The 25,003-nt window shown below is 54.6% G+C and overlaps 1 long non-coding RNA gene across 1 annotated transcript; it reads right to left on the bottom strand.

Annotated features, from left to right (window-relative positions):
• Nucleotides 1-10,514: 10,514 nt before the first annotated feature.
• Nucleotides 10,515-15,346, bottom strand: LOC144323603 (uncharacterized). The gene is made up of 4 exons (XR_013389005.1): nt 15,120-15,346; nt 14,296-14,470; nt 12,189-12,308; nt 10,515-10,837 (listed from the first exon to the last, which is right to left on the bottom strand). It is a non-coding gene; the product is annotated as an uncharacterized LOC144323603 (long non-coding RNA).
• Nucleotides 15,347-25,003: the final 9,657 nt, after the last annotated feature.

The following is a 25,003-nucleotide window of genomic DNA, read 5'->3' as shown; positions in this document are numbered from 1 at the left end:
CATGCCTGCCTCTAGCCTTTTGCTGTGGAGGTTGCTTCTTCCTGAAACACTCTTTCCCCCACTCCTGCTCATCCTCTGGATCTCAGCTAGGATGTCTGGTCCTCACAGAGGCCTTACCTGATCCCAGCCCCTGTGGTAGGTTCTCTTTTCTCACACACAGTTCCGAACCTTCAGTACAAGCATGGCGCCAGCACAGAGAAGGCGCACGAGAAACCGTAGGCAACTGAGTGAAGCAAAAATAAGAAGCTTGAGCTGAGATCAGACATCCTGGGAGGGGCAGGGCTGCAGAGGGGAGCAGGTAGACTGAGGAGGGCCTGTACCAGGTGGGCTTTCCTTGGGGAAACCAGGAGGGTGAGGAGGATGGTGTGCCAGATGCAGGTTCTAGAGAGATTCCTTTGGCTATCTGTGAGGGATGGAAGGGCAGTGTAAGGCTGGTGGCATGAGGCCAGCAGGAGGCCATGGAGAGACCTGGAGAGCCTGGGGCAGAGGCTGCATGGGTACAGAGAAGGGGCATGCTGGGGCGGGTGAATCTGGGAGCCACAAAATCAAAGTGGCTTCAAGTTGGCACCAATGTAGAGGAGACGGAGTCTAGGATGGCGCTGGGTTCTGGTGGTGCAGACGGCGGGGTGGGGATGGGGCCAGTTCTGAGGTGGGGAGCACTACAGAGGGAGCCCATCTGATGTGAGGTTTTCTGAGGTGGCCTACTGTGGCACCACAGCGGGTGCCATCACCCCCATGTTCAGATCCAACCAGTCACTCCTGTGACTCCTCCCATATTCAACCCCCTCGATATTCCCGTTTTCCAGGTTAGGTCTCTCTACCCTGCACTGGCCAGGGCCCCAGGCTCCTCACTGATCTCCCCATCCGGAGTCACTTGCCTCCTTTCTTGTGGGCGCCGCAAGGCGGGTCATCCCCTAGCTCAGCCACCGTCAGTGGCCTCCCACTGCTCTCAGGACAAAGATGCTCTGGTGGGACCCACCTGGCTTTGCAGCCTCCCGGCATCCCACACATGCCCAGTCCTGCTCCACACGCTCTCCCCCACCCATGGCTTTGGGTGTGCCAAGCGTCCACCACGTGTCTGCCTCCCTGGGAGACTTCCTCCCTGAGCCTTGGCAGCATGGGGCCCTCGGCTCTGCCAGTCTCTTCTGGAACACACACCAGGAGGCATGACCCGACCAGGGTTTTCAGTGATGGTGAATTTATTTGAAACGACGGAGAAAATGTATTACAATGAAACCACACGTAGTCACAAACTTGGTGCATGATCTTAAATCGGAAAGAGTTAAGAGTGTCTGCTGGTCTTACTCTGTCCTGTGAGGTTGCTTCAAGCCCAGATACACTGCAGGTCAAGTCCATGAGACCCCCCCCATCTGCTGGGGTCATGGACTCGGCCTCCGTTCCTGGGGGCAGTGTCTGGACAGTGGGGTGCAAAGGAGGGGCTGGATGGGTGGGAGGAGGAACAGCGGAAGGACAGGAGAGAGGGGGCGGGCCGGGGAGGAGGCCAGGTAGCTGTGTGGGTGAGTGGACCGGTAGGAGGCTCAAGCAGAGGGGGTTCAGAGGGGCCCCTAGACCCGAGTACGGAGGGAATGTCTCTTCCTGGGGCTGAGCTGGGATCCACGGAACACCGGTGGGCACAGAAAGAACCACCTCATCCCGGCCCACTCCCTGGTCTCCAGCCTCCTTGAGGGCCTCCACGGAGCCTCTAGGCCTGGCTGGCCTCTCCAGCAAATTGACCAGAACTCTCTGAGCCATCCTTGACACCTCTGCTTGCACTTGCACACACACTCTCTCTTTTCGTCTTCTCTCTCTCTCTCCTCCCTCCTCTCTTTCTCTCCTTCTCTCTTGCCCATATCCAATCCATCAGCAAATCCTGTTAGATTATTTTCAACAGCCTCCTATCTGGCTCCCTGGCTCTGCTCTTGCCCCTCCCCCAGTCTCCTCTCAACTCAGCAGCCAGAGGGATCCTTGTAAATGGTGAGTCCAGGCGGCCTCACCATCTGGCCCCCATTTCCTCACTAAGCTCCTCTGCTACCGCCTCCCTCTCCCTCCCTCCCCTCCAGCCACACTGGCCTCCGCCTCCTTGCTGTTCCTTGACTGTGCCAGTCACACTCCCTGCTCCACACCTTTGCCCTGGCTGTTCCCTGTGCCTGGAATGCTCTGCCCCCAGAGAGCCATCTGACTCACCTCCTCACCTCCTCACCTCCTTGCTGTCTTTGCTCAAATGTCACGTCCTCTATCAGACCCTCCTCAGACACCTTATTTATAAATGAAAATAGGGACCCCTGGGTGGCTCAGCGGTGGAGTGGTGGAGCGTCTGCCTGTGTCTCAGGGCGTGATCCTAGAGTCCTGGGATGGAGTCCCACATCAGGCTCCCTGCATAGAGCTTGTTTCTCCCTCTGCCTGTGTCTCTGCCTCTCTCTCTCTCTCTGTGTCTCTCATGAATAAATAAATAAAATCTTCAGAAATAAATAAATAAATGAAAATAAAACTCCGCCCCTTGTTTCCTTTTCCTGTTTTATTTTTCTCCTCAGAGCTTATCACTCTGGACTCAAATATTTTTTACTTCCTTATTATGTCTTTTGTCTGTGTTCCTCCATTAGAATGTGATCTCCATGAGGGCAGGGGTCTTGTCCAGTGCTGTGTCCCCGGCACTGAGCACAGGGTCTGCAAAGCACAAATGAGGTGCTCAATAAACCTTTGCAGAATGAACAAATGAATGAGCATCTCCAAGGCCCAGGCTTGCTCTTGCTGGGCTGGCCTGCCCCAGGCCCAACGCCCTTGCAGGTCCTCGCTGCTCCATCATTGCCTTTCCCCTTGGCCACCGGGCAGATTTAGCCCACCAGGGGCCACTTCAAGAGTCCCAAAGTCCCTTGGGGACTTGCCTCCTCCCACCCAAAAGGCTGCCCACACTCTCAAAGGCTGATGGGATGGACGTAGCCACGGGTGGCTCCCAGAGTTGAGTTCCAGGGAAGATGATCCAGAGCTGGCCCATCTGCCACTTGGTTCAGAACCATTCATGCGGCCCCTTGCCCAGGGGCCCAAGTGGGCCGCAGCAGCCAGTCCTCCTAGGAATATCACCACTTCACATTCTCCACTCTCTTCACCCTAAGCTTCCACAGTTCCCGTCCTGCCTGAGCCTCCGATCCAGCCTGGCTGGCTAGGCACAGTGGACAGAGCAGAGTTCTGGGGTCACTGGACAAATGATGACACTGGTTCCAAGAGGTCACATGAGCCACTCAAGGGCCCCCTTCTGTGATGCTGAGCCCCAGATGAGACGGGTGGAGGGTGCCCGTTCCTCCCTTGCCACCCCATGACCCAGGGGACACTGAGCTGGGGGTGTGGAGTCTCCAAGCCCCATAGACCCACAGCATTTCACGGGGGCCTCACATGGGTTTGTGGTTATAAGACACTTGACTGTGGAGACTTGGGGAACTTGGTGGCCGTGGAGGCCACATGTATATGTGTGCACATGTGTGTATGTGTGCTTTTGTGTGCATGTGTGTGTGCATATGCTATAGGGCACAGGGCTCATGAACAAGCAGATTGCTGTGGGTCCCCAAATCCATGTCCCCTCACCCCAGTGACTCCAAGGGGGTGGCCTGGACTAGGAGACAGACACCTAGGAGGGAGAGAGGGAGGTCTCTGGACCACTCAGCCAGGGGCACAACAGGCCAGCGTCCTAACCGACACACAGCACAGCAAAGTCAGCCAGACGCAGAGGCAAAACCCAATTCAGCCGCCCCTCTGGTCCTCTAAGCCTTGACCCCACTATCTGCAAAATAGATCTAATAATTTCCACATTGCCGGGCCGAGATTAAACAAGATGATGTAGGTATTCAGTACGTGACAACTATTCAGGTTCCTGGTAGTTGTGTTAGAGCTCACATCTGAGATGAAGAACAGGCTGCCTATTTGTTCCAGAAGCTCTCAGAGCCCCCTTTCTGCCTTGCTGTGAACAGGGCACGGGACACAAGGCCCAGCCCTCAGGGGACTCACAAATAATAATAATGATGCGCACGCGCGAACACATGGGTCCCAGCTGGCCGGCTTTGGGAGGCAGTGTGGTTTCCTGCTTTATTAGCGCAACCTCACTTAATCCCCCAGAGAACCCTGTGACTGCAGCCATCCTGACGGGGAGAAAACAGAGAGGGGAAGTAGCTTGTCCGCAGCGACCCAGTAGACAGAGGGCAGAGCCAGGATTTGAGTGGAGGATCTTACCTCCACACAGAGGCGGGATGGAGAGCCACATGCTCGTGGCTCGGGGACGTTGCTCAAATCGAGAAAGCACCCTGAGGCTGGGAGAACTCTGAGGAAGGAGGGTGCCGACTGCGGTGGCTCCGGAGGAGACGGACCAATGAGCAGGGACTTAAGGTACGAAGGTGGGACGGGCAAAGGGGAAGTGGCCAGGCAGGGAGGGCAGCCCAAGCCAAGGCCCAGAGTCAGGAAAGAGCATCCGGCTCCCCGCCCCCCCCAGCTGGTGCAGGCCACTCACACCCTCTTGCCTTTGTCCACACGGTCCCCTGTTTGCATTGCCCTCTCCCTTCTTCTTCCCTCTGCATCCAGCAGTGTCAGGGCAGGATTTGAAAACAGACCCTACCTGCACATTCCCGACCATGTGCCTTTCCGGCCACCCTGCTCGGCCTCATAGAGAGGGAGAGACTTAAGCCTGAAGAGACTCAGGGTAGAGAAGAGTCTGCCTGGAAGAGCATGGGAAGCAGGGGGAACAGAATGTGCAAAGTTATGAGGCTAGAGTCTGGATTGTGCCCACCCGCCCCGGGCACTGCTCAGAGTCCCCCGCATCACACCCCGGGGCTCTGAAGCCAATGCTGCTTCCACCACCCTGCCCAGGAGATCGCAGGGTATAGTCAGGGGATGTTCACACCCTGGGGGAGGAACCCTGGCTTTCATATTGCTCAGCCCAATTTTTTTCCTCTCCCTGAAATTCGGCCTTCTCTCCTGTGACATGAGATCCTAGGCCCCACCTCAGGAATTATTCAAGCGGACGTGAGGAAAGTCCCCAGCCTAGAGTAGGTGCTCAACAAATACCAGTTGCCTGGAGCATCATGACAGAGCCCAGCTGGGTGAGATGCCCCTAGCTCTCTGGGGCCTGGCATTGAGCAGCTTCCTAATCAGGAACGAAGAAGCCCTGGAGGGTAGGGAGGCTCTGAATCTAGCCTGGGTGGGTCTGTAATTAGAGCAGTGAGGTTATTACAGAGACAAAACGTAAACCCTGCTTCTCCTGGAGGTTAGGAAGTCTGTGGTAACAAGAGGTCTGCTCTGCCCTCAAAGCCGTGCTTTCCAAAGTCATTGTGGGGGCTCCATCCTCCCCACACCCTGGAGCCCCATCACGGCGCAGCCCATCTGGCACACGAGACTGGGAGGCGCCCTCCCAGGGCAGTTCGCTCCCAGCAGGAACCCCTTGGCTCCCCAGACAGAGGCAGGGCTGGCTCTGCCCTCAGAGCCTGGCCATTGTTGAAGAAGTCTGGGAGTCCCAGGAGGGGACAGTGGCACTTACTGGGCACCATCTGTGGGCCAGGAAAGGATTGGGTGCTTTATGGTGCTCCCGGACTCCGACTACCTCTGACAGCTAGGTATTAATAATCCCTTTTCACAACTTGGGAGACTGAGGCATGGAAGGTCAAACAAATTTGAACTGTTCAGTCCAAAGCCCCTCTAACCTTAATCTTCCCTCCCACGAAATGCAGGGGTTGTTGGAACTTCAGTGATGACGGGGAGCTCACCCCCGCAAAGACCCCATCTTGGGCATACCTGCAAAAACATTCTCAGTGTGGGCTGAAACTGGCCCCCTGAAGCTCCCACCTGAGGCCTGAGCACCAGCTGTCAGCTGTACTCGGAGCCAGGCCCTCTATCCTTGAGGCGGTCTTCAGAAATTGAATACAGCGGGACATGTTCCAACTAACCAGCATGCCTCCCTTGGTCAAGTGCTCCTCTCTGAGCCTCACTTTGCCCAGCTGTACAATGGGGATACCAACAGGCCCTGTGTGAAGGGTAGTTGTGAGGCCTCAGGGAGTCAACAACCTGGGAGCTTTCCAGGAGCATCCAGAGTCTTCAGAGAAGCTCCAGTCAAGGAAAGAGGCTTGCTTAAGGGGCTTTCTGAAGGCCTGACTCACCTCCCCCAAGGGAGGGAGGGAGTAGCCTTGATCAGGGCAGCCTCACGGTAGGGAGGACGGAACTCCATCTTGGGGCCTGTCATGAGCGAGACTTTACCTGTACCATTCTGCTTTTCTTCCTTTCTTTCTTTCTTTCTTTCTTTCTTTCTTTCTTTCTTTCTTTCTTTCTTTCTTTCAGAAAGCTCTACTCCCGACTAGGGCTTGAACTCACAACCCCGAGATCAAGAGTTGCATGCTCTCCTGACTGAGTCAGCCAGGCACTCCTCACCTATATAAGTCTGGCTCCCCCAGACCTGGCACAAGCTCACCTGCCCCACCCAAAGGATGCAGCTCAGTTTTGTTGAGGGACAGCAGGGCATGGGATCGAGCAGCGCATGGGATCGAGCAGGTCTAGGTTCGAGTCCTTTACTACCATCTACCAGCTATTTGGTAATGTACTGGCCGGTCACCTCTCTGCTCCAAGCCCTGGCTTCTCCAGCTCCAGGAAAGGGCCTATCAATCAGGGTTGCAGTGCTCAGCGTGAGGTCAAAGCTGGCCAGCCCCTTGACAGCAGAGACAGGTGCACCCCAGGCCCCCACTGGGGACAGCCAGGCCACCCCCATCATTGTCTTCCCAGCCTCTCAAGGGCTGAAGAAATGCAGCCTGGAGAAGGACCCCATGTCTCTGCACATTCTGTTCCCCCTGCTTGCCATGGCCTTCCAGGCAGGCTTCTCTCTACTCTGGGTCCCTCCAGGCTTAATTAAGTCTCTTCCTCTCTGTGAAGTAGGACGGTGCTGCAGAAAAGGAATGTGGTCAGGAGTCTACTGATGGGAAACTGAGCCCAAGAGAGGAGAAGCAATGTGTCCAGGATTATGCAGATGCAGGGGGACAGCTGGGATTCCAACAGACTCCACTGCTCCTCCTAACACCTCCCCGGGAAGCACCTAAGACCTTCTCCAATCTGTCCTCCACCAGCCCAGCTGTGCATATGCACGTCCTGTATATTCCGACCTCGGGAAACCTCAACCTGGAAAACCCGCCTTCTCTCCGTCCACCAAGTTCCTATTGGCCTTGAAGGCCCCACCTACTCTCCTGTGCCCACCCAGCTCTGTCCTCAGCACCCAGAGTGTACTATGCACCTGTCCACCCAACCCTCCTTCCTCCAATTCCTCTTCACCGTCTGGTCACCCCATGTATCTCCACTGTCAGAAAGCTCCCTCCGACTGGGCTGGACCGATTTCTCCTCTGAGCTCATTCTCCAGCGCCACCCATTCTACCTACTTGGTGATTTCTTGCTTAGTGCCTATCTCTCCAGATGAGTGCTCAGTGGGTAGGATGGGATAGAAGGGAGGGGGTCTTGTTCACATGTGTCATCCCAGCACCCAGCACAGAACCTGGTACGGACCTGGTGTTCAATACTTGCTGTTCCCGCATAGCAAGGAACATCCATCCATCTTTTCATTCAGCAAATGCTTATTGAGAACCAGGGACACAGCAGTAAGAAGACAGGCTGGGCCCTGCTCTAGTGCAGTAATGTGTGTGTGTGTGTGTGTGTGTGTGTGTGTGCGTATTACAAGGACAAGTGGGAATAAGTGCCATGAGGAGCAACAGAGCAAGGGAAGGATGACAGAAAAGGAAAAAGATGGAAGAAGGTGGTAAGAGAAAATCTCTCTGAGCAGGTGACATTTGATCAGATCTCTGAAGCAAAAGAGAAAGTGATATGAACATCAGAGGAAAGGGAGCAGGACAACAAGTGCAAAGGTCCTGAGGTGAGAATACACCTGGTATGTTGGAGGAAGTGCAAGGAGGTCAATGGATGCCTTGGGGGTGGCAGGAGCTGAGGTCAGAGAGGGATCAAATAGGGGACATATGCAGGATTCTGCTCTGACCCTGCCTGAGCTGGTGCAGGGTTCTGGGCTGAGGTATGCAGAATTTTATCACTCTGGCTGCACCAAGAATGGATTCCAGGGGCCCTGGGGAGAAGAGGAGACCCAAGAAGAGGCTGCTACACTCATACAGTGGCCGTCAATGTGGTCAAATTGCTGATATATTTTGAAAGTTAGAACCAGTGGTATTTGCTGATGGATTGAATGAGGGAGGAGCAGGAGAGAGAGAGAGAGAGAGAGAAAGAAAGAAAGAAAGAAAGAGAGAGAGAGAGAGAGAGGGAGGGAGGGAGGGAGGGAGGGAGGAAGGAAGGAAGGAAGGAAGGAAGGAAGGAAGGAAGGAAGGAAGGAAGGAAGGAAGAAGAAGAAAGAAAGGAAGGAAGGAAGGAAGGAAGGAAGGAAGGAAGGAAGAAAGAAAGAAAGAAAGAAAGAAAGAAAGAAAGAAAGAAAGAAAGAAAGAAAAAGAAAGAAAGAAAGAAAAAGAAAGAAAATGAGAAAATAAGAAAATGAGAAAAAGGGAAGGGACGAGTCAAAAATATTTGCCAGGTTTGGGGTCTGAGCAAGTGCATGGGAAGCAGAGGTGCTGTTACCTGAGATGGGGAGGTTGTGGCAATGGGGCAGGTTTCTGGGGTGACCTCTGAGTTAGAGGACTCAATGGCCATCCACATGGAGGTGTGGCAGAGAGCACTGGCTGCATGGGTCTGTAGTTCAGGAGGGAAGTCCAAGCTGGGTGTGGGCACCTGCCATGTAAGTCCCTGTGTTTTGCACATAGTAGGTCCTTAGTAAATGGCTGCTGACCTGGCCTGCAGGGCCTTGTGGGGGACACAAAACTGGCCACAACCCTGCTCCTGGCCTCTAGGAGAGATAAACGAAGGCCCTGGGGCCAACCACAGAGCCATACCCTGAGAGGGGCACACGCACACTGCCAGCGTTCCTTGGATGACATGGCTGGAGGGTCATCTAGGAAGGCCTCTCGGGTGGGGTGGTGGCAGAGTCTTGGCAGAGATGGGGCAAGCATTGGAAGGCAGGTGCTCCAGCCTCTGGGGTGAGGTGGGGAACAGGTGGAGGAAGGCTCAGCAGAGCCAGTGGAGCTGGGGTGAGGTGGAAGGGTGTCGGAGCCCAATGCCTGGATCCATTCTGGGCTTTGTGACCTTGGGCAAGATCCTCAACGTCTTTGTTTTTGCCTCTAAAATACCAATAATAGCCCTAGCTCCTGCATAGATTGATGTGAGGATCAAATGAGTTAATCCATGTAAAGTGCCCCACATAAAGCGACGGCAGGTGCTTAAAAATGTGACCTCCCATTAGTATTGTGTCCAAAGAAGGCAGTGTCCTCCAGCCTGGGAGGCCCACTGACCAAGGGCAGAGGACAATGCGTGAGGCTCAAGTGTGAGGTAGCTTTGGCTCAGATAAGGAAGGGAACTTTTATTCCCTTCAGGCAGCGGCGACCCGTGGAAAGTTCTGTGCAGACCGATGAGGACTCAGTCCTTGAGTACCCTCCACCTGTGCTCAGCTCGACACATCCCCGCCCATCGCAGGCCCAGTAGTCCTACCGGGCAACCTGTCTGCAGGGCTCAGGGGCACATCTCATAATAACAGCTAAGGCTTGGCGATCGCTTACTACGCTGGTGTACAAGGCTGGCCCTAAGATTATGCTGCAGATAGTAGCTGGCAGGATCAAGATGTAAAGTCTAGAATCTACACTGGCTTCTCTTGCCTCCAAGACTGACCCCGGAGGCCTGAGAAGTGACGGGGCATCAGGGGCATGTCCAGCACTATTGATTCTCCCAGCAGGCAGGGTGGGGTCCTTGCGCCAGTTCAAGGGGGCAGAGACCACGAGGTGATATGACTTGCTCAGGGCCCCACAGCTTGTCCAAGTTGGAGCTGGGACTCCAATCTAGACCTGTTAGACTCCAAATGCCCCCATTGAAAAGTGGCAGGCACGGCACACCAACCCTGGGCTTCCTTTAACCTGGGCCTACATCCGGGGTGAGCTCCCTCCATCTGGAGCTATTTCTGAGCTCTGAGGTCCTCTTTGGAGGGGCCGGGAAGATAGTGGATCCCCCCACACCTCTGCTGCCCCTTTACTGTTCTGTTCCCCTCCTGACTTTGTCCTTTCAAAGAGATTTTTCATCCCCTAAAACCGCCCTGGCCCGCTGGTCCCTGCCCTGCCCTGCCCTGGCGAGGGCACACTGAAAAGCAGGCTTAACTGCATCCTCTTTATAGTTTCCCAGCCAGAAAAACCAGCAGAGGGGAATACAGTGTTTGCAGACGAGGTCAGGTCCAAGGTCACTCTATAAAAATGGATTCCTGGAAACATATAACCCAGCAATTTACCCCGTGAATTTTATTGGCCTCAAAAACAAAAACAAAAACAAAAACAAAAACAAAAACTAAACCAAACAAACAAACAAAAAGCCACCCCATTTGAATAACGAAGGGAGATAAACAATTCCTAGTTCCTCCTTTATTAGTGAATAAGGACACACAAAAACTCAACCGAAAGGGAACAACGTTCAAATGCAGCATCAGGTCTGATTTATTAGACGCTTTCATTTCATAAAAACCAGCATGTCTATTAAAATAGGATGATGTCCAAAAGGTGTGTTTGCTTAAAAAAAAAAAAAAACAACTGTATTTAACACAGGACGAGGCTTAGTTATATTTTTTTGTTTTTTTAAACAAAGCTCACATTCTCCTGACTTCACGCCTGTTACTACAGCCAGAGGGAAACTGATTTCAGAATCCATCTGATATGTCGGATTTCTTTGTGGCATCCACTTCATCGCTCAGCAGCCAGCCATGATGTCATAAGCCCATCAGATTTCCGGTAGGGGGGAAACGCTGGGGAATCGGAAAGAATGGATGTTTCTTACCCATCAGGAAAGGGGGGGAAGGGGCTGGGTGTGTTGGGGAGGTGGGGGACTGGAGGCAGGCTCAATGTTTGTGATATTTAATGTCAGGCAGAAACCTGAAAAATCCAGCCACCCAGATGTTTTCTAAATATCCAGATGTCTGGCACCGAGCAGACCACGCTCCCCCCTACCTCCCATCCCAAGAGGCACCCGACATTTCAGCTTTGACCTCAGGTCTACAGCGAGTGCGAGCTGCCAGGAGCTGTACATCCTCAAGGCTGCCCACCCTCGGGTTGGGAATTTTTTTTTCTTTCTAAATCTTTACACATGGATGACAGGAGTAACTAGGTCCAGATTTTTAAAAGCTGTTGAAGCAGTGATTTGAAAAGTTCAGTCCCTGGAATTAGCTTCCACAGAATACACTATATAAGCCAAAAAGGAGGAAAGAAATCCCCTAGCCAACACTCACACAAACATATGTGACTCTTAAGCCATAGGACTTAAAAACCCAAAACAAAACCAGTGAGTCTGAGAATCAAGGACTCCAGACTGACACTGAGAAGCGATGAGCCTCCCCCCCCGCCCCCCCGCCCCAGGAGCACGCTTCCCCCAAATCAGAAAAACACCAAACAGCTTTGTTCTTCCTGACAAAGCCCCTCGCTTCCAAGGAACAGACAGTGCCAACAAAAGCACAGGGTAGAACTAATTTACGCTGAGGCTCGGGGCTTCACGGAGTCATAAAGTACAGAAATGGCTTTGCCTGGGAAGCTGCCTCTCTGCAACCAGCAGTGGGGACCCCTGGCCTGGGGGAGTCCCAGAGGCCACAGACGGAGCGGAGTCCAGGCTTCCAGGCACACACGCCCACTGAGGCCACCATGGAGGCCTGTGACATCACGGCTAATTGCTCCTGAAAATGAGCCAAGAGCTGCAGGCCCCTGGGGCCCAAACCCTGCGGCTTCGGCTTCGCAGGGAGCCAGGAGGAGAGGCAGCCAGGGAGGGGGGCCGCCTCCAATTAGAACCGAGTGCTTGGATGATGAAAAAGAGGGTCGCCAAGGGGAGGGTGTCTGGGGGAGGGCAGGAGGAGGTGGGGGGTGCTCAGGGATGGAGGTGGGGGGCTCTGTGGCCTCATCTCCTAGAACAACCCCCCTGCTTTTCAGATGGGGAAATTGAGGGCCAGGAGTGGCTGAGTGGCCCGCCCAAGGTCACCAGGCTAATTAGCGGGACCCCCGGACCGGGGAACAGAAAACGCAGGCCTGGCATTGCACAGCTCTTCCTGAACGTTATCTAATTTAATCCTCACAACCCCCTGTGAGGGAAGGATTATCATTAACCTCACTTACCGGAGGAGCCAATGGAGGCGCAGAGAGGTTAAGTAATTTGCCCAGGGTCACACAGCTTGTCATTAGCAGAACTTGGCCTGAACCTCTGAGTTTCTGCTGACTCCAAATCCAGTGCTCTTTCTGCCGGGTGGGGGGGTGGGGGGGGGCCGCGGTTAAGGTTTAACCGGGAGCAGTGATTCTGATTTAAATACATATTTAAAATGCTGGTGATCCCCACAGAACAGAAGGACATAAATCATGGCAAATTAATTTTTTAAAGCAATTCCAGTCAGGAGGGCTGGCTGGCTGGGTGGGTGGGGAGGCCGCTTTTATTCTGTCCCTGCCAGAGCCTGAATAAAGCCTGCAGACGCTCTCTCTAGCTGTGCATGGAGGCTCAATCCCCTGAAGTGGAGAGGGAGGGGGGAAGCTAAAAGCTTTGTCGGGCATCTGTGAGAGCATAATCTGCCACAGGAAAGGTGCCAGGCACACAGGTCTGACAGAGCCAGGGGAGGGAGAAATTCACTGAGCGTGGAAACTACAAAAAATAAGAAGAGTCGGCCCCTGTAAGCCCGAGTCCTGGCTGCAAGACAGGACTTTAAATGAACTGCGGGGAACCCGGGCAGCTATTTGTGGCACAGGGGCCGGATTCTGGGTCAGGCCGGTGCTGCCCGGGTTCCTGTCCGCTCCGGGCTGGGGGAGGGCCAGGGGAGACCAGGCAGTGACTGTGGCCCCGTACCATGGCCATCCTGGGGACCCGGCTGGCCACCACCTTCTCCAGAGTAGCATCTGAAGGAAAGCAAGCCTCCAAGAGCTGGCTCCGAGGCTGGACTGAGGCCAAGGTTGGTCTGAGCTCAGGAAACAGGACAGGCACCTGTGCTCAGGCCTCCCCCCTCCCCGCAGATCCCTTCCCTTCCAGGGGAACTGCCCTGGAGCTTCAGTGGGCCATCTGTGCCAGGCCTCGCCCCGCTCTCTTCCTCACCAGGCCTGCTGGTTTCTTTTACTTTGTTTCTGTGAACGGCAAATGGGGTGTGGAGCCCAGGACTCGGTCCAGGGAAGGAGAGAGAAAAGTTGCTGCCATCTGGATGCCTGACCTGGCTGAGCAGCTCACATTTTTCTGGGGGAAATCTACCCATCCTTTATTCGATTTGCCTACTGTCTACCCAAAAAGAGATTCAGGTCCTGCCTTCCTGGCACTTCTATGTGAGGGAGGGAAACAAACATTAACCCAATAATGACTTAAAAATACCCGTGGAAGGAGGGTCATGGTCAGGGGGAAATGTCAGGTCGTGTGAGGTCAGGGAAGGCTTCCTGGAGGAGGTGACTGAGGCCCAAAGGCCGAGGATGGCATGAATCCCTGTGACTCACTATCACCTCTCCGGAGAAGCCTTCCCTCATGCCCACCCATGCTTGCCTCCCATTCCCATGTCCCATTCCCTTCTGGACTATTCATCTATGTCCCTCCACCAGTGTGGAAGACCCAGAGAGGTCGGCCTTGTCCACCACTGAGTTGCCTGTGCCTGGGATGTTTGATGACTACTTCTTGATCCAAAAACATACACAACAGGGACACCTGGGTGGCTCAGGGGTTGGGTGCTTGCCTTCAGCTCAGGTCATGATCCCGGAATCCGGGATCAAGTCCCGCATCAGACTCCCTGCGAGGAGCCTGCTTCTCCCTCTGCCTGTGTCTCTGCCTCTCTCTCTGTCTCTGTCTCTCATGGATAAATAAATAAATCTTAAAATTAAAACACAACATGTGCAAAGGACCTGTGGTGCAGGAATCAGAGAGACCAGGGGGATGTAGGAGTAAGAATGGCAAAGGCACAGGGAGTAGTAGGAGACGAGACTGGGCCACCCCGAGAGCCAGACTGGGTGGGCAGGTATCCCTCGTGTGGGCCCCCTCCTGCCTTGGCAGAATCTGGGTTTGGGTGTCTTCCTTTCCCTCCAGGCGGTAGTCACACAGGTCTCTGGGCACCTCCGGGGAGCAGTGGGCGGGGACTGGCCTCCCCTGCCCGGTGGGCTCCCTCCCCTGTGCCGAGGGGCAGCGGAGGCAGATCCGGGCGTCCCCCTCCTCCCTACAGCCCACCCGCAAGTCCCATCTGCACCCCCACCCCCACGCCTTTCTCCTCACTGAGGCGGAAGTGGAAGGAGAGAAGGAGCCGGGCTGCGGGCTCGGACCGGACCGGGTTTGGGTCCCCTCGGCGCGTGTCGTGTCGGTAAGCCGGCCTCTGCCCTCGGATTCCGCCCCGGCGAGCTGGAGAGACCCGGGCTCCGGCGGGCACAGCGCGGGCGCTCCGGGAACCTGTCTGAAAGGCTCGAAGTCAATGTCCTCTCGTTCGCCTCCCGCTCAGTTCAGCGACCGCCCCCGTCCTTCCCCCTCCCTGCGCGGCGGCGGCGGGGCCGGGGCGGGGGCGCGGGGATCCCGGGCGCCGGCGGCGGGGAGCGGAGCGCCCGACACCTGCCCGCCGCGCGCCCCCGCCCGGCGCCGCGCCTCCACCTGCGCCCGCCCCGCGCGCTCCGCCAAACTTGCCGCCGCCGCCCCCCGCGCGCGTCTACACCGCCCCGCGGCTCTGCGGCGCGCCCCCGGCCCCGGGGCGCGGGAGGGTGCCCCGGTCACAGTCCGCGTCTCCACGGTCCCAACGCCGCGAGTGCCGCGGACCGCCCCCCTGAGCCTCGACCGTCTCGGGCTTTCCGAGGCGCCTCGGCCGGACCGCCTGCGCCCGTCTACACCGCCAGCGCAGCCCCCGGGGCACCGAAGACTCCCCGGCTCCGGGGCCGCGTCCACGCCGCCCCCGAGACGCCCCGGCTCCCGGGCCGCGTCTCCACCGCCCAAGGCTCACGAGGCTCAGAGCGCACCCGGGACGCGGAGCCCGCGGCAGCCGCCCGGGGAGCGGGGCGCTGCGGCGGTCGCTCCCGGTGCCCCCGCGCCCCGAGAAGCCGGCCGGGGCCGCTTACCTTGCCCGCGCCGTCACGCTCCGGTCGCGGCCGTGCGGTCCCTTTCGTACATTTTGCAATATTGTCGACAGCGAAGGAAAATATTATAAATCCTCTCCTGGTCACGTGGCTGTCCCCCAGTGTCCCCGCTTTCCTGTCTTTTCGGCCTTTGAGACAATACTCGGCCCCAGCGGCCGGCCGCTGGCCGGGGGGGCTCCAGGCAGCCGCGGCTGGCCGCGGGGGGCCGGGCCGGGGCGGGCCGGGGCGGGGCCTGGGCGGGGCGGGGCGGGGCCTGGGCGGGGCGGGGCGGGGCGCGGGCTCCGGCGGCCCTCCCGCGGGAAGCCGCGGCGCTGCTACAAGCGCTCCTGCTCCAGCTCTGATTGGTCGGCTGGCAGGCGATGCTGGGGCCTGATTGGCTGAGACGAAGAAGGGCTCGGACCGCGGAGTGGGGGTTGCGGGTTTCATTCTTCGCCTTTTCTTTCTTGCCACCGCTGCTCTTTTGGGGCCCCTGAGATCCGCAGCCTTTTCATCGCTGCTTCCGTGCACCCCATCATAACACTTAACCGCTCGAGTATAACAGCCAAATAGGTAGCACCTTGAGCTCGGCGTGTGGTGCTCACCACTGTATCCCCCAGGGCCTGGCCCACAGGATGAGCTCAAAATGTGTTTGTTGATTGAATTAACGGGAAATGTGCATACAAGTTTTTAGAGCTAGAAAATGGGATTATTATTCTCCTTCAAGAATGGGGAGACTGAGGGACGCCTGGATGGCCCAGTGGTTGAAAGTCTGCCTTCTGCTCAAGGCATGATCCCGGAGTCACGGGAATCCAGTCCCACATCGGGCTTCTTGCGTGGAACCTACTTCTCCTCCCTCTGCCTATATCTCTGCCTCTCTCTGTGTGTGTCTCTCATGAATAAATAAATAAAATCTTAAAAAAAAAAAAGAATGGGGAGATTGACATGCAGAGAAATGCTGTCACCTGGGAGTGATGGCTGCTGAGCTGCTACTGGGACATGCCGACATCACTGGACCTCAGATCTCTATATAGCGATCTCTATACAGTGGAGTGTGAGGGCCTCAGTTTCCAATCTGTCAAAATATTAGATTGCTTGGAGTAGCAGGTGGTTTGAAAGGTTACTTCAGTGAGCGTGCTGTAGGCAGCACTGTGTTTGGCAGTGTGAATGAGACATCCCTAGCCTCCATGTGAAATTCTGGGTCCTCTCCTTTCCTGGAACCCTCTCCCTACAAATCAAAGGGGAAGTTAAAAGTACTGTGGTCAAACCAGGCTGTCTTGCCGATCTCTGAGGGTTTAGGGGCATGTGGGAGGATTTTTTGGGGGGAGCCACAGGGAAATGGACTTAAGCAAGCATGCTGTTCTGGCAGGACGGGAGTTCTTGGAAAACCCCACTCCATCCCAGGCTGGTTGGTTTTGTTTTGTTTTGTTTTTAAGTAGGCTCCATGCCCAGCGTGGAAGCCCAACTGTGGGGCTTGAACTCACCACCCTGAGATCAAGACCTGAGCTGAGATCGAGTCGGGTATTTTAGGGACTGAGTCTCCCTCACATCCCCCAGCCTGGTCCTTCTGATTGAAGGGCAGTCTCTGAGATGGGCTAGAGGAGAAGGTTTCCTCTGATAAAAGAGGGTGTAGGAGCTGCTCCTGGAGTTGGGTGAGAGCATTAGTTGACCAGAGAAATGCTACCTGAGATGCTGGACAGCCAGGTTCAGGCATGCAGAGGAGCTGGCTTGGTGGCACAGAGAGTTCTCCCAGTGTCTCTGTCTTCACAGGGCCTCTTATAAGGACGCCAGTCATTGCAGTAGGGCCCACTTCAATCCAGTACGACCTCATCTCAACTTCATTACATCTGCAAAGGCCCTATTTCCAAATCAGGCTACATTCACAAGTTAGGATTTCAACATATCTTCTTGGGGGACACAGTTCAGCCTGCAACAAGGCTCAATGAAGAAAGAACATTCCGGTCAGAGGGCAACTGCAACAGCTGATTGCCCTCCTAATGCCCACTGCTTTCTGGGGTCTTATCTTCAGCTCCTCTCAGTTCCCGGTCCCTGGCAGCTGCTTACACTGAGCCAGGAAGGAGCTGATCCTCTGATAACAGGCCTTCTCAAGCCGCTCCTTCCAGCAGGCTTTTCCCGGCCTGCCTGCCGATCCCTCCTCTGCCTGCCTGCCTGATCCCCACCCCCACCCACATCCCACATATGAGATGGACAAGGACAATAAAAGCTGTTTCACAAGCAGGTGGTGATTAATCGCCAAGTTAATTAAAGAGGCAGTAATTACGCTCAGATTTCAGAGGAAGGAGCGATGTCTTGGGCAGGGATGGGTGGTCAGCCTCCATCTCCCTGAAAAAGTGGGGCTGGAAGACAGAAATGATTTGAAAAGACAGAAAGAAAAATCAAGGAACTGTTTTTTTTTTTAAAGTGGGTACTTCAGCCAGAGCCGTAATGTTTTATTTGGCAGAGGCAGGTAGTGGGCTTAGATGTTAAGCTCACCTCTGTACTTTTCTGTGCTTCCGAAATATTTCATTAACAATAACAACAACAAAAAAATGGAAGGAGAAGGTTAAGTTCGAGATTTATAAAGGGCCTCAAATACCAGTGTGCCCCACTTTACACAACAAAGAGGGCCTGAAAATCACATGTAAATCGAATCTCCCTTGCCCACCCAGTACATCTTAACATCAGCAATGCTCGATCTTCATTTCTGATTGATTTTCCCTGGCAGAGGCGTAGAATTCTTTGCTTTAAGTGTCAGGCTCTCTCTGTCAAGTAGTTAATGACCTATAAAGCACTTAAAATGTACTGGAGGAGATGCTATTTGGAGGCACCCCGTGGTGTACCCTCTTCTATTGTCAGTAATCACCCCTCATTTATTTGCTCTTATTGGGTTAGAATTTGCTATCAGGTTTCCCTAAAGTGAAGCCCATCAGGAAAGGTCCAATTCCATATGAGCCAAGATGGGTGCTGGGTACCCTGAGGCGGCAGCGGTAGATAACGGAAAGGGCCTGTCCTTTAGAGTGCTTGACCATGGTGCACTGGTCACCTCTTGGCACGTCTTCCCTGACTACTTCATTCCTCCCATGGCAATAGCCACCACACCCTTCCCTGTTTCTCCTCTCCATGTATCCCTTGCCTCAACCTGTCCCCTGAGTCCTGATCCATTCTCTTGGCTGTTGTTAGGACACCTCCTCCTGGTGGCCCCCCACCATGTCTTTTTTTTTTTAAGATTTTATTTATTTATTCATGAAAGACACACACACACACAGAGGCAGAGACACAGGCAGAGGGAGAAGGAGGCTCCAGGCAGGGAGCCCGATGTGGGACTCGATCCCGGGTCTCCAGGATCAGGCCCTGGGCTGAAGGCTGCACTAAGCCACTGAGCCACCCGGGCTGCCCCCCACCATGTCTCTCTACACTGGTGCTCCACTCCCGTACTTCCGGTTGTGTTTACTGACACCGACCTCTGTCCAGTGGATGGGGCATGATGCTTGAGGCCAGTAAATCACCAGGTCTGTTGGCCCCTCCCCTGGGAAGTGGCTCTAGCTTCTGGTCCTCTGCCCCAGGCTACACCTCCTCGGCCTCAGTCCCAGTCCAAACTTCTGCCTATGTCAGCAGCCTCCAAATGAAACAAGCCCGGCTCCCTCTATCCATTTACTCAAGTTGCCTCCTAAAGAACAGTGTAGGGGATTTTGCTCCCCTGCTCCCTAACTTCTGTGTGCCTCCTCAGGCCTCAGTCTGGTAACCGAAGCCCTTCACGACCTCCCCAGCCTCCTCCAAACACCTCACATGTTCTATCATCACTTCTTCCATCCTTAGGCCTTAGTTCATAATATTCTTCATCTGGAATGTCTTTATCCTTCAAGGTCTCCTCTTCTAGGAAGCCTTCCTTGGTTAGCCCAGGCTTGGTTTACTCTCCTTGGAGCTCCCATAGCCCTTCTGACAATGTATTTTCTTTGGGTTTCTGTGTCTGCCTGCCTTTCAGAGACATTTATTGAGGGTCACCCATTAGGGGGCATTTCTCAATTTCAGGGACACTTGTTCAGGGACATCGCTTGAGTTGTTGGGAGCACCAGCTCTAGAATCATCCCAGTCCAAATTCAAACCTGGCCCTGCCCTTTGCCACCTGAGTGATCTTGGCATTCATGGCCCCTCTCTGAGCCTCAGTTTCCTCCTGTGCCACACCCCAGAGCCAGTGCCTACTCTTGGGCAGCTGGAGGATGACACCAGTCTGGCACTGTCAGTGCTGGAGGGAGAGAAGAGGTCCCAGGTTGGGGTAAGCACAGAGGCTGTGGCAGCAGCACCTCCGGGGTTGGAGCTGTGAGAAGCAACCACAAGGAGCACAGAGCAGAGGGGGAGCCAGTGCTCAGGGGGCCTGGGAGGCTGCACAGGCCCTTCCAGAAGGGAAAGCACACTTGTTTTCTAGAGCTGCTATAACCAAGCAGCACAAACTCAGAGGCTTCACACAGTGCACATTCATTCTCTGACAGTTCTGGAAGCCAGAGATTCAAAATCAGTTTCCCCGGGCTGAAACTAAGGGGTTGGCAGGGCCACCACTCTCCTTCCAGATCTTTGAGGAGAATCAGCCTCGTCACCCTTTCCAGCTCCAGAGCTGCACTCCTTGGCTCACGGCCCCTTCCTCCATCCTCCTCCAAGGCTGACAGTGCAGTGACTTTGAATCTCTCCACTTCCGTCCTCATAGTGCTTTCTGCCTTCTGTCTAAGCCCTCCTACAAGAACACTTGCAAATTTAATAACCAGGGACATCTGGGGGGCTCAGTGGTTGAGCGTCTGCCTTTGACTCAGGGCGTGATCCCGGGGTCCTGGGATCGAGTCCCACCTCGGGCTTCCTGCATGGAGCCTGCTTCTCCCTCTGCCTGTGTCTTTGCCTCTCTCTCTGCATCTCTCATGAATAAATAAGTAAAACCTTTTTTAAAAATTGTAATAACCAAGATCATCTCCCCATTTTAAAATGCTTAATGGTATCTGCAAAGTCTTTGCCACATGAAGTAGCATTCACGGGTTCTAGGAACTTGGATGTGGATATCTCGGGGAGGCCCACTATTCAGCCTATGGCAGAAGGCAACTGAGTAAAGAGGTTCGGATCACAGGCTCTGAAGTCACTTCTGGGGCCTGAATCTCAGCCTCCCCACTTGCCCTCTGTGTGGACTTGGGCAAGTTGCTACGTCTCTCTGATACTCAGTTTCCTCATCTATAAAACGGAAACAGGGCCCAGCTCCACATAAGAACATAATAGACGTGTAAGTGCACAGTAGGCAGAGAGAACTATGTGCACCAGAGCCTGGAAGGATCTTCATGTAAGAGGAAGGGAGGGAGGGCGGGACAGGGGGCAGGGCAGGCTGGGGGGAGGGCTGGAGGACAGTGGACTTGGACCCCATCCCAGGGAAGTGTGTGTGTGTGCGTGCTCAGTCCTCTGTCTTGGGGGTCATGGACATGGACACAGAAATTGTTTAAACAGGGCAGTTTTTGTTTTGTCTTATTAAGATATAATTCACACATCATCGGGGCACCTGGGTGGCTCAGTGGGTTAAGTGTCTGCCTTTGGCTCAGGTCATGATCCCAGGGTCCTGGATTGAGCCCTATGTTGGGCTCCTGCTCAGCGGGGAGTCTGCTTCTCCCTCTGCCTCTGTCCTTTCTGCTCGTGTGTTCCCTTCCCTTCCTTCCCTCTCTCACTCTCTCTCTGTTGCACACACGTGCTCTCTCTCAAATGAATAAAATCTTTAACAACAACAAAAAAGATATAATTCACATATCATAAAATTCACCATTTTAAAGTGTACAATTCAGTGGCATTCAGCATATTCACAAGCTTGTGCAACCATTGCCATTATCCCATTCTAGAACATTTTCATCACCCCATAAAGAAGCCCCATACCCATCAGCAACCATTCCCCCTCCTCCAAGGCAGGGCAGTTTTTTTGGAGCATCTTAAAGCTGTCTGCAGCCGCCCCCTCCAGTCTTAAACCGCGGGAGAAGACAGCGGTATCCTGTAGCACTGAGCGGAGGGTGGGAGCACCAGCCACGGGGCCAGGCCAGCCTGGGATCAGCTCTCTCCTCAGCCTCTCCCGGTTTCTTCACTGTATCCTGGGATGCAGGGTAACCCACTGTACAAGGCTGAGGAGGCCGAGGTGTGGGAGCTCAGGGCTCACTTTGTATCAGCACAGTTAGCATTTTTTTTTAAATTTTTAAATTTTTATTTATTTATGATAGTCACACAGAGAGGGAGAGAGAGGCAGAGACACAGGCAGAGGGAGAAGCAGGCTCCATGCACCGGGAGCCCGACGTGGGACTCGATCCCGGGTCTCCAGGATCGCGCCCTGGGCCAAAGGCAGGCGCCAAACCGCTGCGCCACCCAGGGATCCCCACAGTTAGCATTTTTATTTCTGGACCTGGTCACTCAGTTCCAGCATCTCCCTCCCCTCTGGGACTCACCTGGCCAGACTTTTCCTAACAGGTCAAGGGGGCAGCTCTCCTGACTTCACCCCGAATATGCAGCACTTCAAGGCTCCCTGTCTGCAGAAGGCAGGAGGCTGTGAGGCTGCTGGAGGGGGGGTGGGGGGTGACAGTTGAGGCTGGTTCCAGAGAGGTCAGAGTAGGGGGCCTTTTAAGGGCCTGAGCAGCCCTGAGTGTCTCCTATCAACCCAACCATTGTCTGTCTGGGTGGCTCTGACCTGGCCAGAACGTGAGGACCCACAAGGGACCTCCTCAGTGCCTGCCGCCTGCCCCCTGTAGCCTGCCATGGGATCATGGCAGCTGCTGGCTGCTTGGAGGGTCCTAGGCCTGGGATCGTCAGGGCTGTCTGGCTTAGCCCGGAAGCAGCTGAGGCAGGAGGGAAGCCATCTGGTGAGGCGAAGGACAGTGGTCAGAACATTGCTGAGCTGGCTAAAGCATCCCCTGGCAGTGACAGGGGCTTCTGGGATCAATTAACAGAACCACCCTAACAGGGCTCTCAGCCCCTGACGCCAGCTCCACAGGCACGTGTCATTGATCGGAGCTTCTGACAGCTTTGGGAGCCAGGGGGTGAAGCCAGGGGCGCTGCTCCACCGCTGCTTGCCTTTCTCTTTCTCAGGTGCCTGGGCCTCGCCTCCAATAACTGGGCACAGAGCCTGCCCCCTCCTGTCTGGAGGGCTGGTGCTAACCTTCCAGAACCTGCACTTTCACCTCCTCCCCTTTCCTGGGATGGCTGTAGCGACGTGTCTGTTTCAATTTTCACGTATGTAAAATGGATCACATGCTAGAGATCACTTCTCGGAAACTGGAAAATAAAATCATTCTTTCTCTTTCAGTAAGAACTAAGTGGCCGGCAAAGGAAAAAGTTCACTTATTCTTTATTTTTTTATGATAGTCATACAGAGAGAGAGAGAGAGAGAGGCAGAGACATAGGCAGAGGGAGAAGCAGGCTCCATGCACAGGGAGCCCGACGTGGGATTCGATCCCGGGTCTCCAGGATCGTGCCCTGGGCCAAAGGCAGGCGCCAAACCGCTGCGCCACCCAGGGATCCCCCACTTATTCTTTAAACAAATGGCTCTTGAGCCCTTCTTCTGAGTCAAGCACAGAGAGAAACATGTCGCATCTTAGCCATGCTCGGGATGTTTAGAGCCTGTGGGGGGAGTTGGGTGTGTGAACTAATTCAAGTCCAAGAGGTCAGAGCAGTGAGAAATGAATAAACCGCTTGGTGGGGGAGGGGTTTCCAAGGAAGGCTTCATAGAGGAGGTGGCATCTGAGCAGGAATTCACCAGAGAAAATGGGAGGAGCACAGGTTCAGAGGTGGTGAGTTTGGCATCTCGGTGAACTGCAGCTGTGGATGGGAACACGGATGGTGCTTGGGGTGCCTGGGCCAGTGGGAGCTGGTCAGAAACGAGGCTGATGGACTCTATGACAATAGAACCATCTGTCTCTTATCCCAGCCTCAGCACAGGCCCTGGCACAAAGTTGGAGCTGCACAAATGTTGAAAGAATGAAGGGGTTGTAAGAGCCCTAAGTACAGGACTGAGAAGTCAGGGCTCCATCCTGTGGGTAGTGAAATCCACTGCGAGATTGTGTACAGGGTGTGAGGTAGGGGTCCAGCTTCATCCTTTGGCCTGTGAATGTCCCTGTCTCTGAGCCCTATCTGTTGAAAGCCTGTTTTCTCCCTCATTGATTATCTTGGCCCCTTTGTTGAAATGAATAAATGGGAGGTACTACAGGGTTTTGAGGGGGAAGAGGCATGGTCAGATCTGTGCCTTGAAAGGCACATTCAAACACATTGAAAGATGAGTTTGGTGGCAGAGACTGGGAAGGGCCAGGAGAAGGTGTGGAAGGGAGATGAGATGGGTGGGCTGGACCCAGGAATGAGGGGGAATTTGGGAGAAAACCAGTCCCCTGGTCAGTCTGGGGCTCCTGAGGGAAGCCAAGTACAGGGCTGTGCCCCCTAACCACGGCCACGAGCTCAGCCAGCCTGGGCCACCCAGGACCTGTGATGCCCACCGGAGAATCGGAATGGATGGACAAAGGGACACAGAGAAAAAGCCTGTGCTCCTCAGCCCCTCAAGGTCCACAAAGTGGTAAAATTAAACCCTCTCCAGACACAGCCATTGCAAGGAGGTTTTCAGGTAACGAGAGGGTTGTAAATGCAAAACATTGCCAATTACAGCAGCATTATCCCGGATTAGAAAGCTTCCAAGAGGCGGCTCACACCTCCAGGCATGTTGTGCCCAGAAATTTCCAGGGGAGGCTAGGGATCCAAATGTCTAGGCTGCCTGAAGCCAGGCCCCACAGTGTGTGCTGCGTGCTGGGTGGGCCTGGCTCCACTGACTCTACAGACCTGCCTTCTTTTCCCCAAGAAGATAGACTGACTGTGGGGAAGGAGGACCCCCTGCCCCACCTAACCCCCTATAATTCTGAGCAATGTCAGGCTGACAGTCTATCTCTGGCAGAAATCTGTCCTTTCAAGGACTTCCCCAGTCCTCGGGGCAGTGAGTCCATCTAAGACACTTTGTGCAACCCCCCTACCCCCACCCCGCTCATCTGACGTGTGGAGTCCAAAGGACCACATACAACTGGAGCCAGCCCGGTGCTGCCCCTTCTGGGGTACATGACCTTTAGCCAGTCCTCCTCGCTCAATCATAGTTTCTGCTTTGGCAAGATGGGGAGACAAGCCCCCTACTTCGTGGGGTGTTTTCAGGATTTAGTGAGATATTGTAGATGGAAGGCTTGAGGCATGGAAACCAGTATAACCTCTGCACGTGACTGTTTGACAGTGTCGGCTAAAATAGTAAATGTCCACACCTGGGGCCCCAGGGTGTCCTTTTCGTCATCTCCCACGGAGAAAGTTTTGCAAATTCTGTCCGAGGATATTCCCTGCAGCACCTTCTGTGAGGCTGGAAATTGTAAACAACCGAAAAGGCCATTTATAGGGCCCTGGTTAAATTAGGATCCATGGGTACTGTGAAATCCTTTGCTGTAATTAAGGAGTCTGGCAGCTTCTGTGTGCTGTCACGGGCAGATCCCCACCACGTGGGGCTGCATGAACAAAGCAAGCACAAACAACACCTACAGAACGGTTCCATTTCAGCTTCCAGAACCCCACACAATCGCTATAGATTTTATATGTTCATATGCATATATGTGCGTGGATACAATGAAAACAGCCTGAAAAAAAAAAAAAAAACCACAAACCCCAGTGACCCAGTGGTCACCCCAGGAGGGGACTGGGCTGGAGGCTGCAATTGGCAGGAGCATCAGAGAGAATTTTACCGCCTGTGTTATGCCTGTGTCGCCTGCTTAGATAAACACGCACAAAATAACAAGTGCAGAGAGCTGGGCCCGACCCGCACTCGCTCAAGGCTCGCAGGCCGTAGTCATGAGCACGGGGCAATGGAGAAGCCAGTGAGG

Source organism: Canis aureus, chromosome 11, assembly GCF_053574225.1.
Source record: "Canis aureus isolate CA01 chromosome 11, VMU_Caureus_v.1.0, whole genome shotgun sequence".
NCBI lineage: Eukaryota > Metazoa > Chordata > Mammalia > Carnivora > Canidae > Canis > Canis aureus.
Note: the sequence above shows the minus strand (reverse complement) of the source record. Positions and strands in the feature narration are given on the sequence as shown.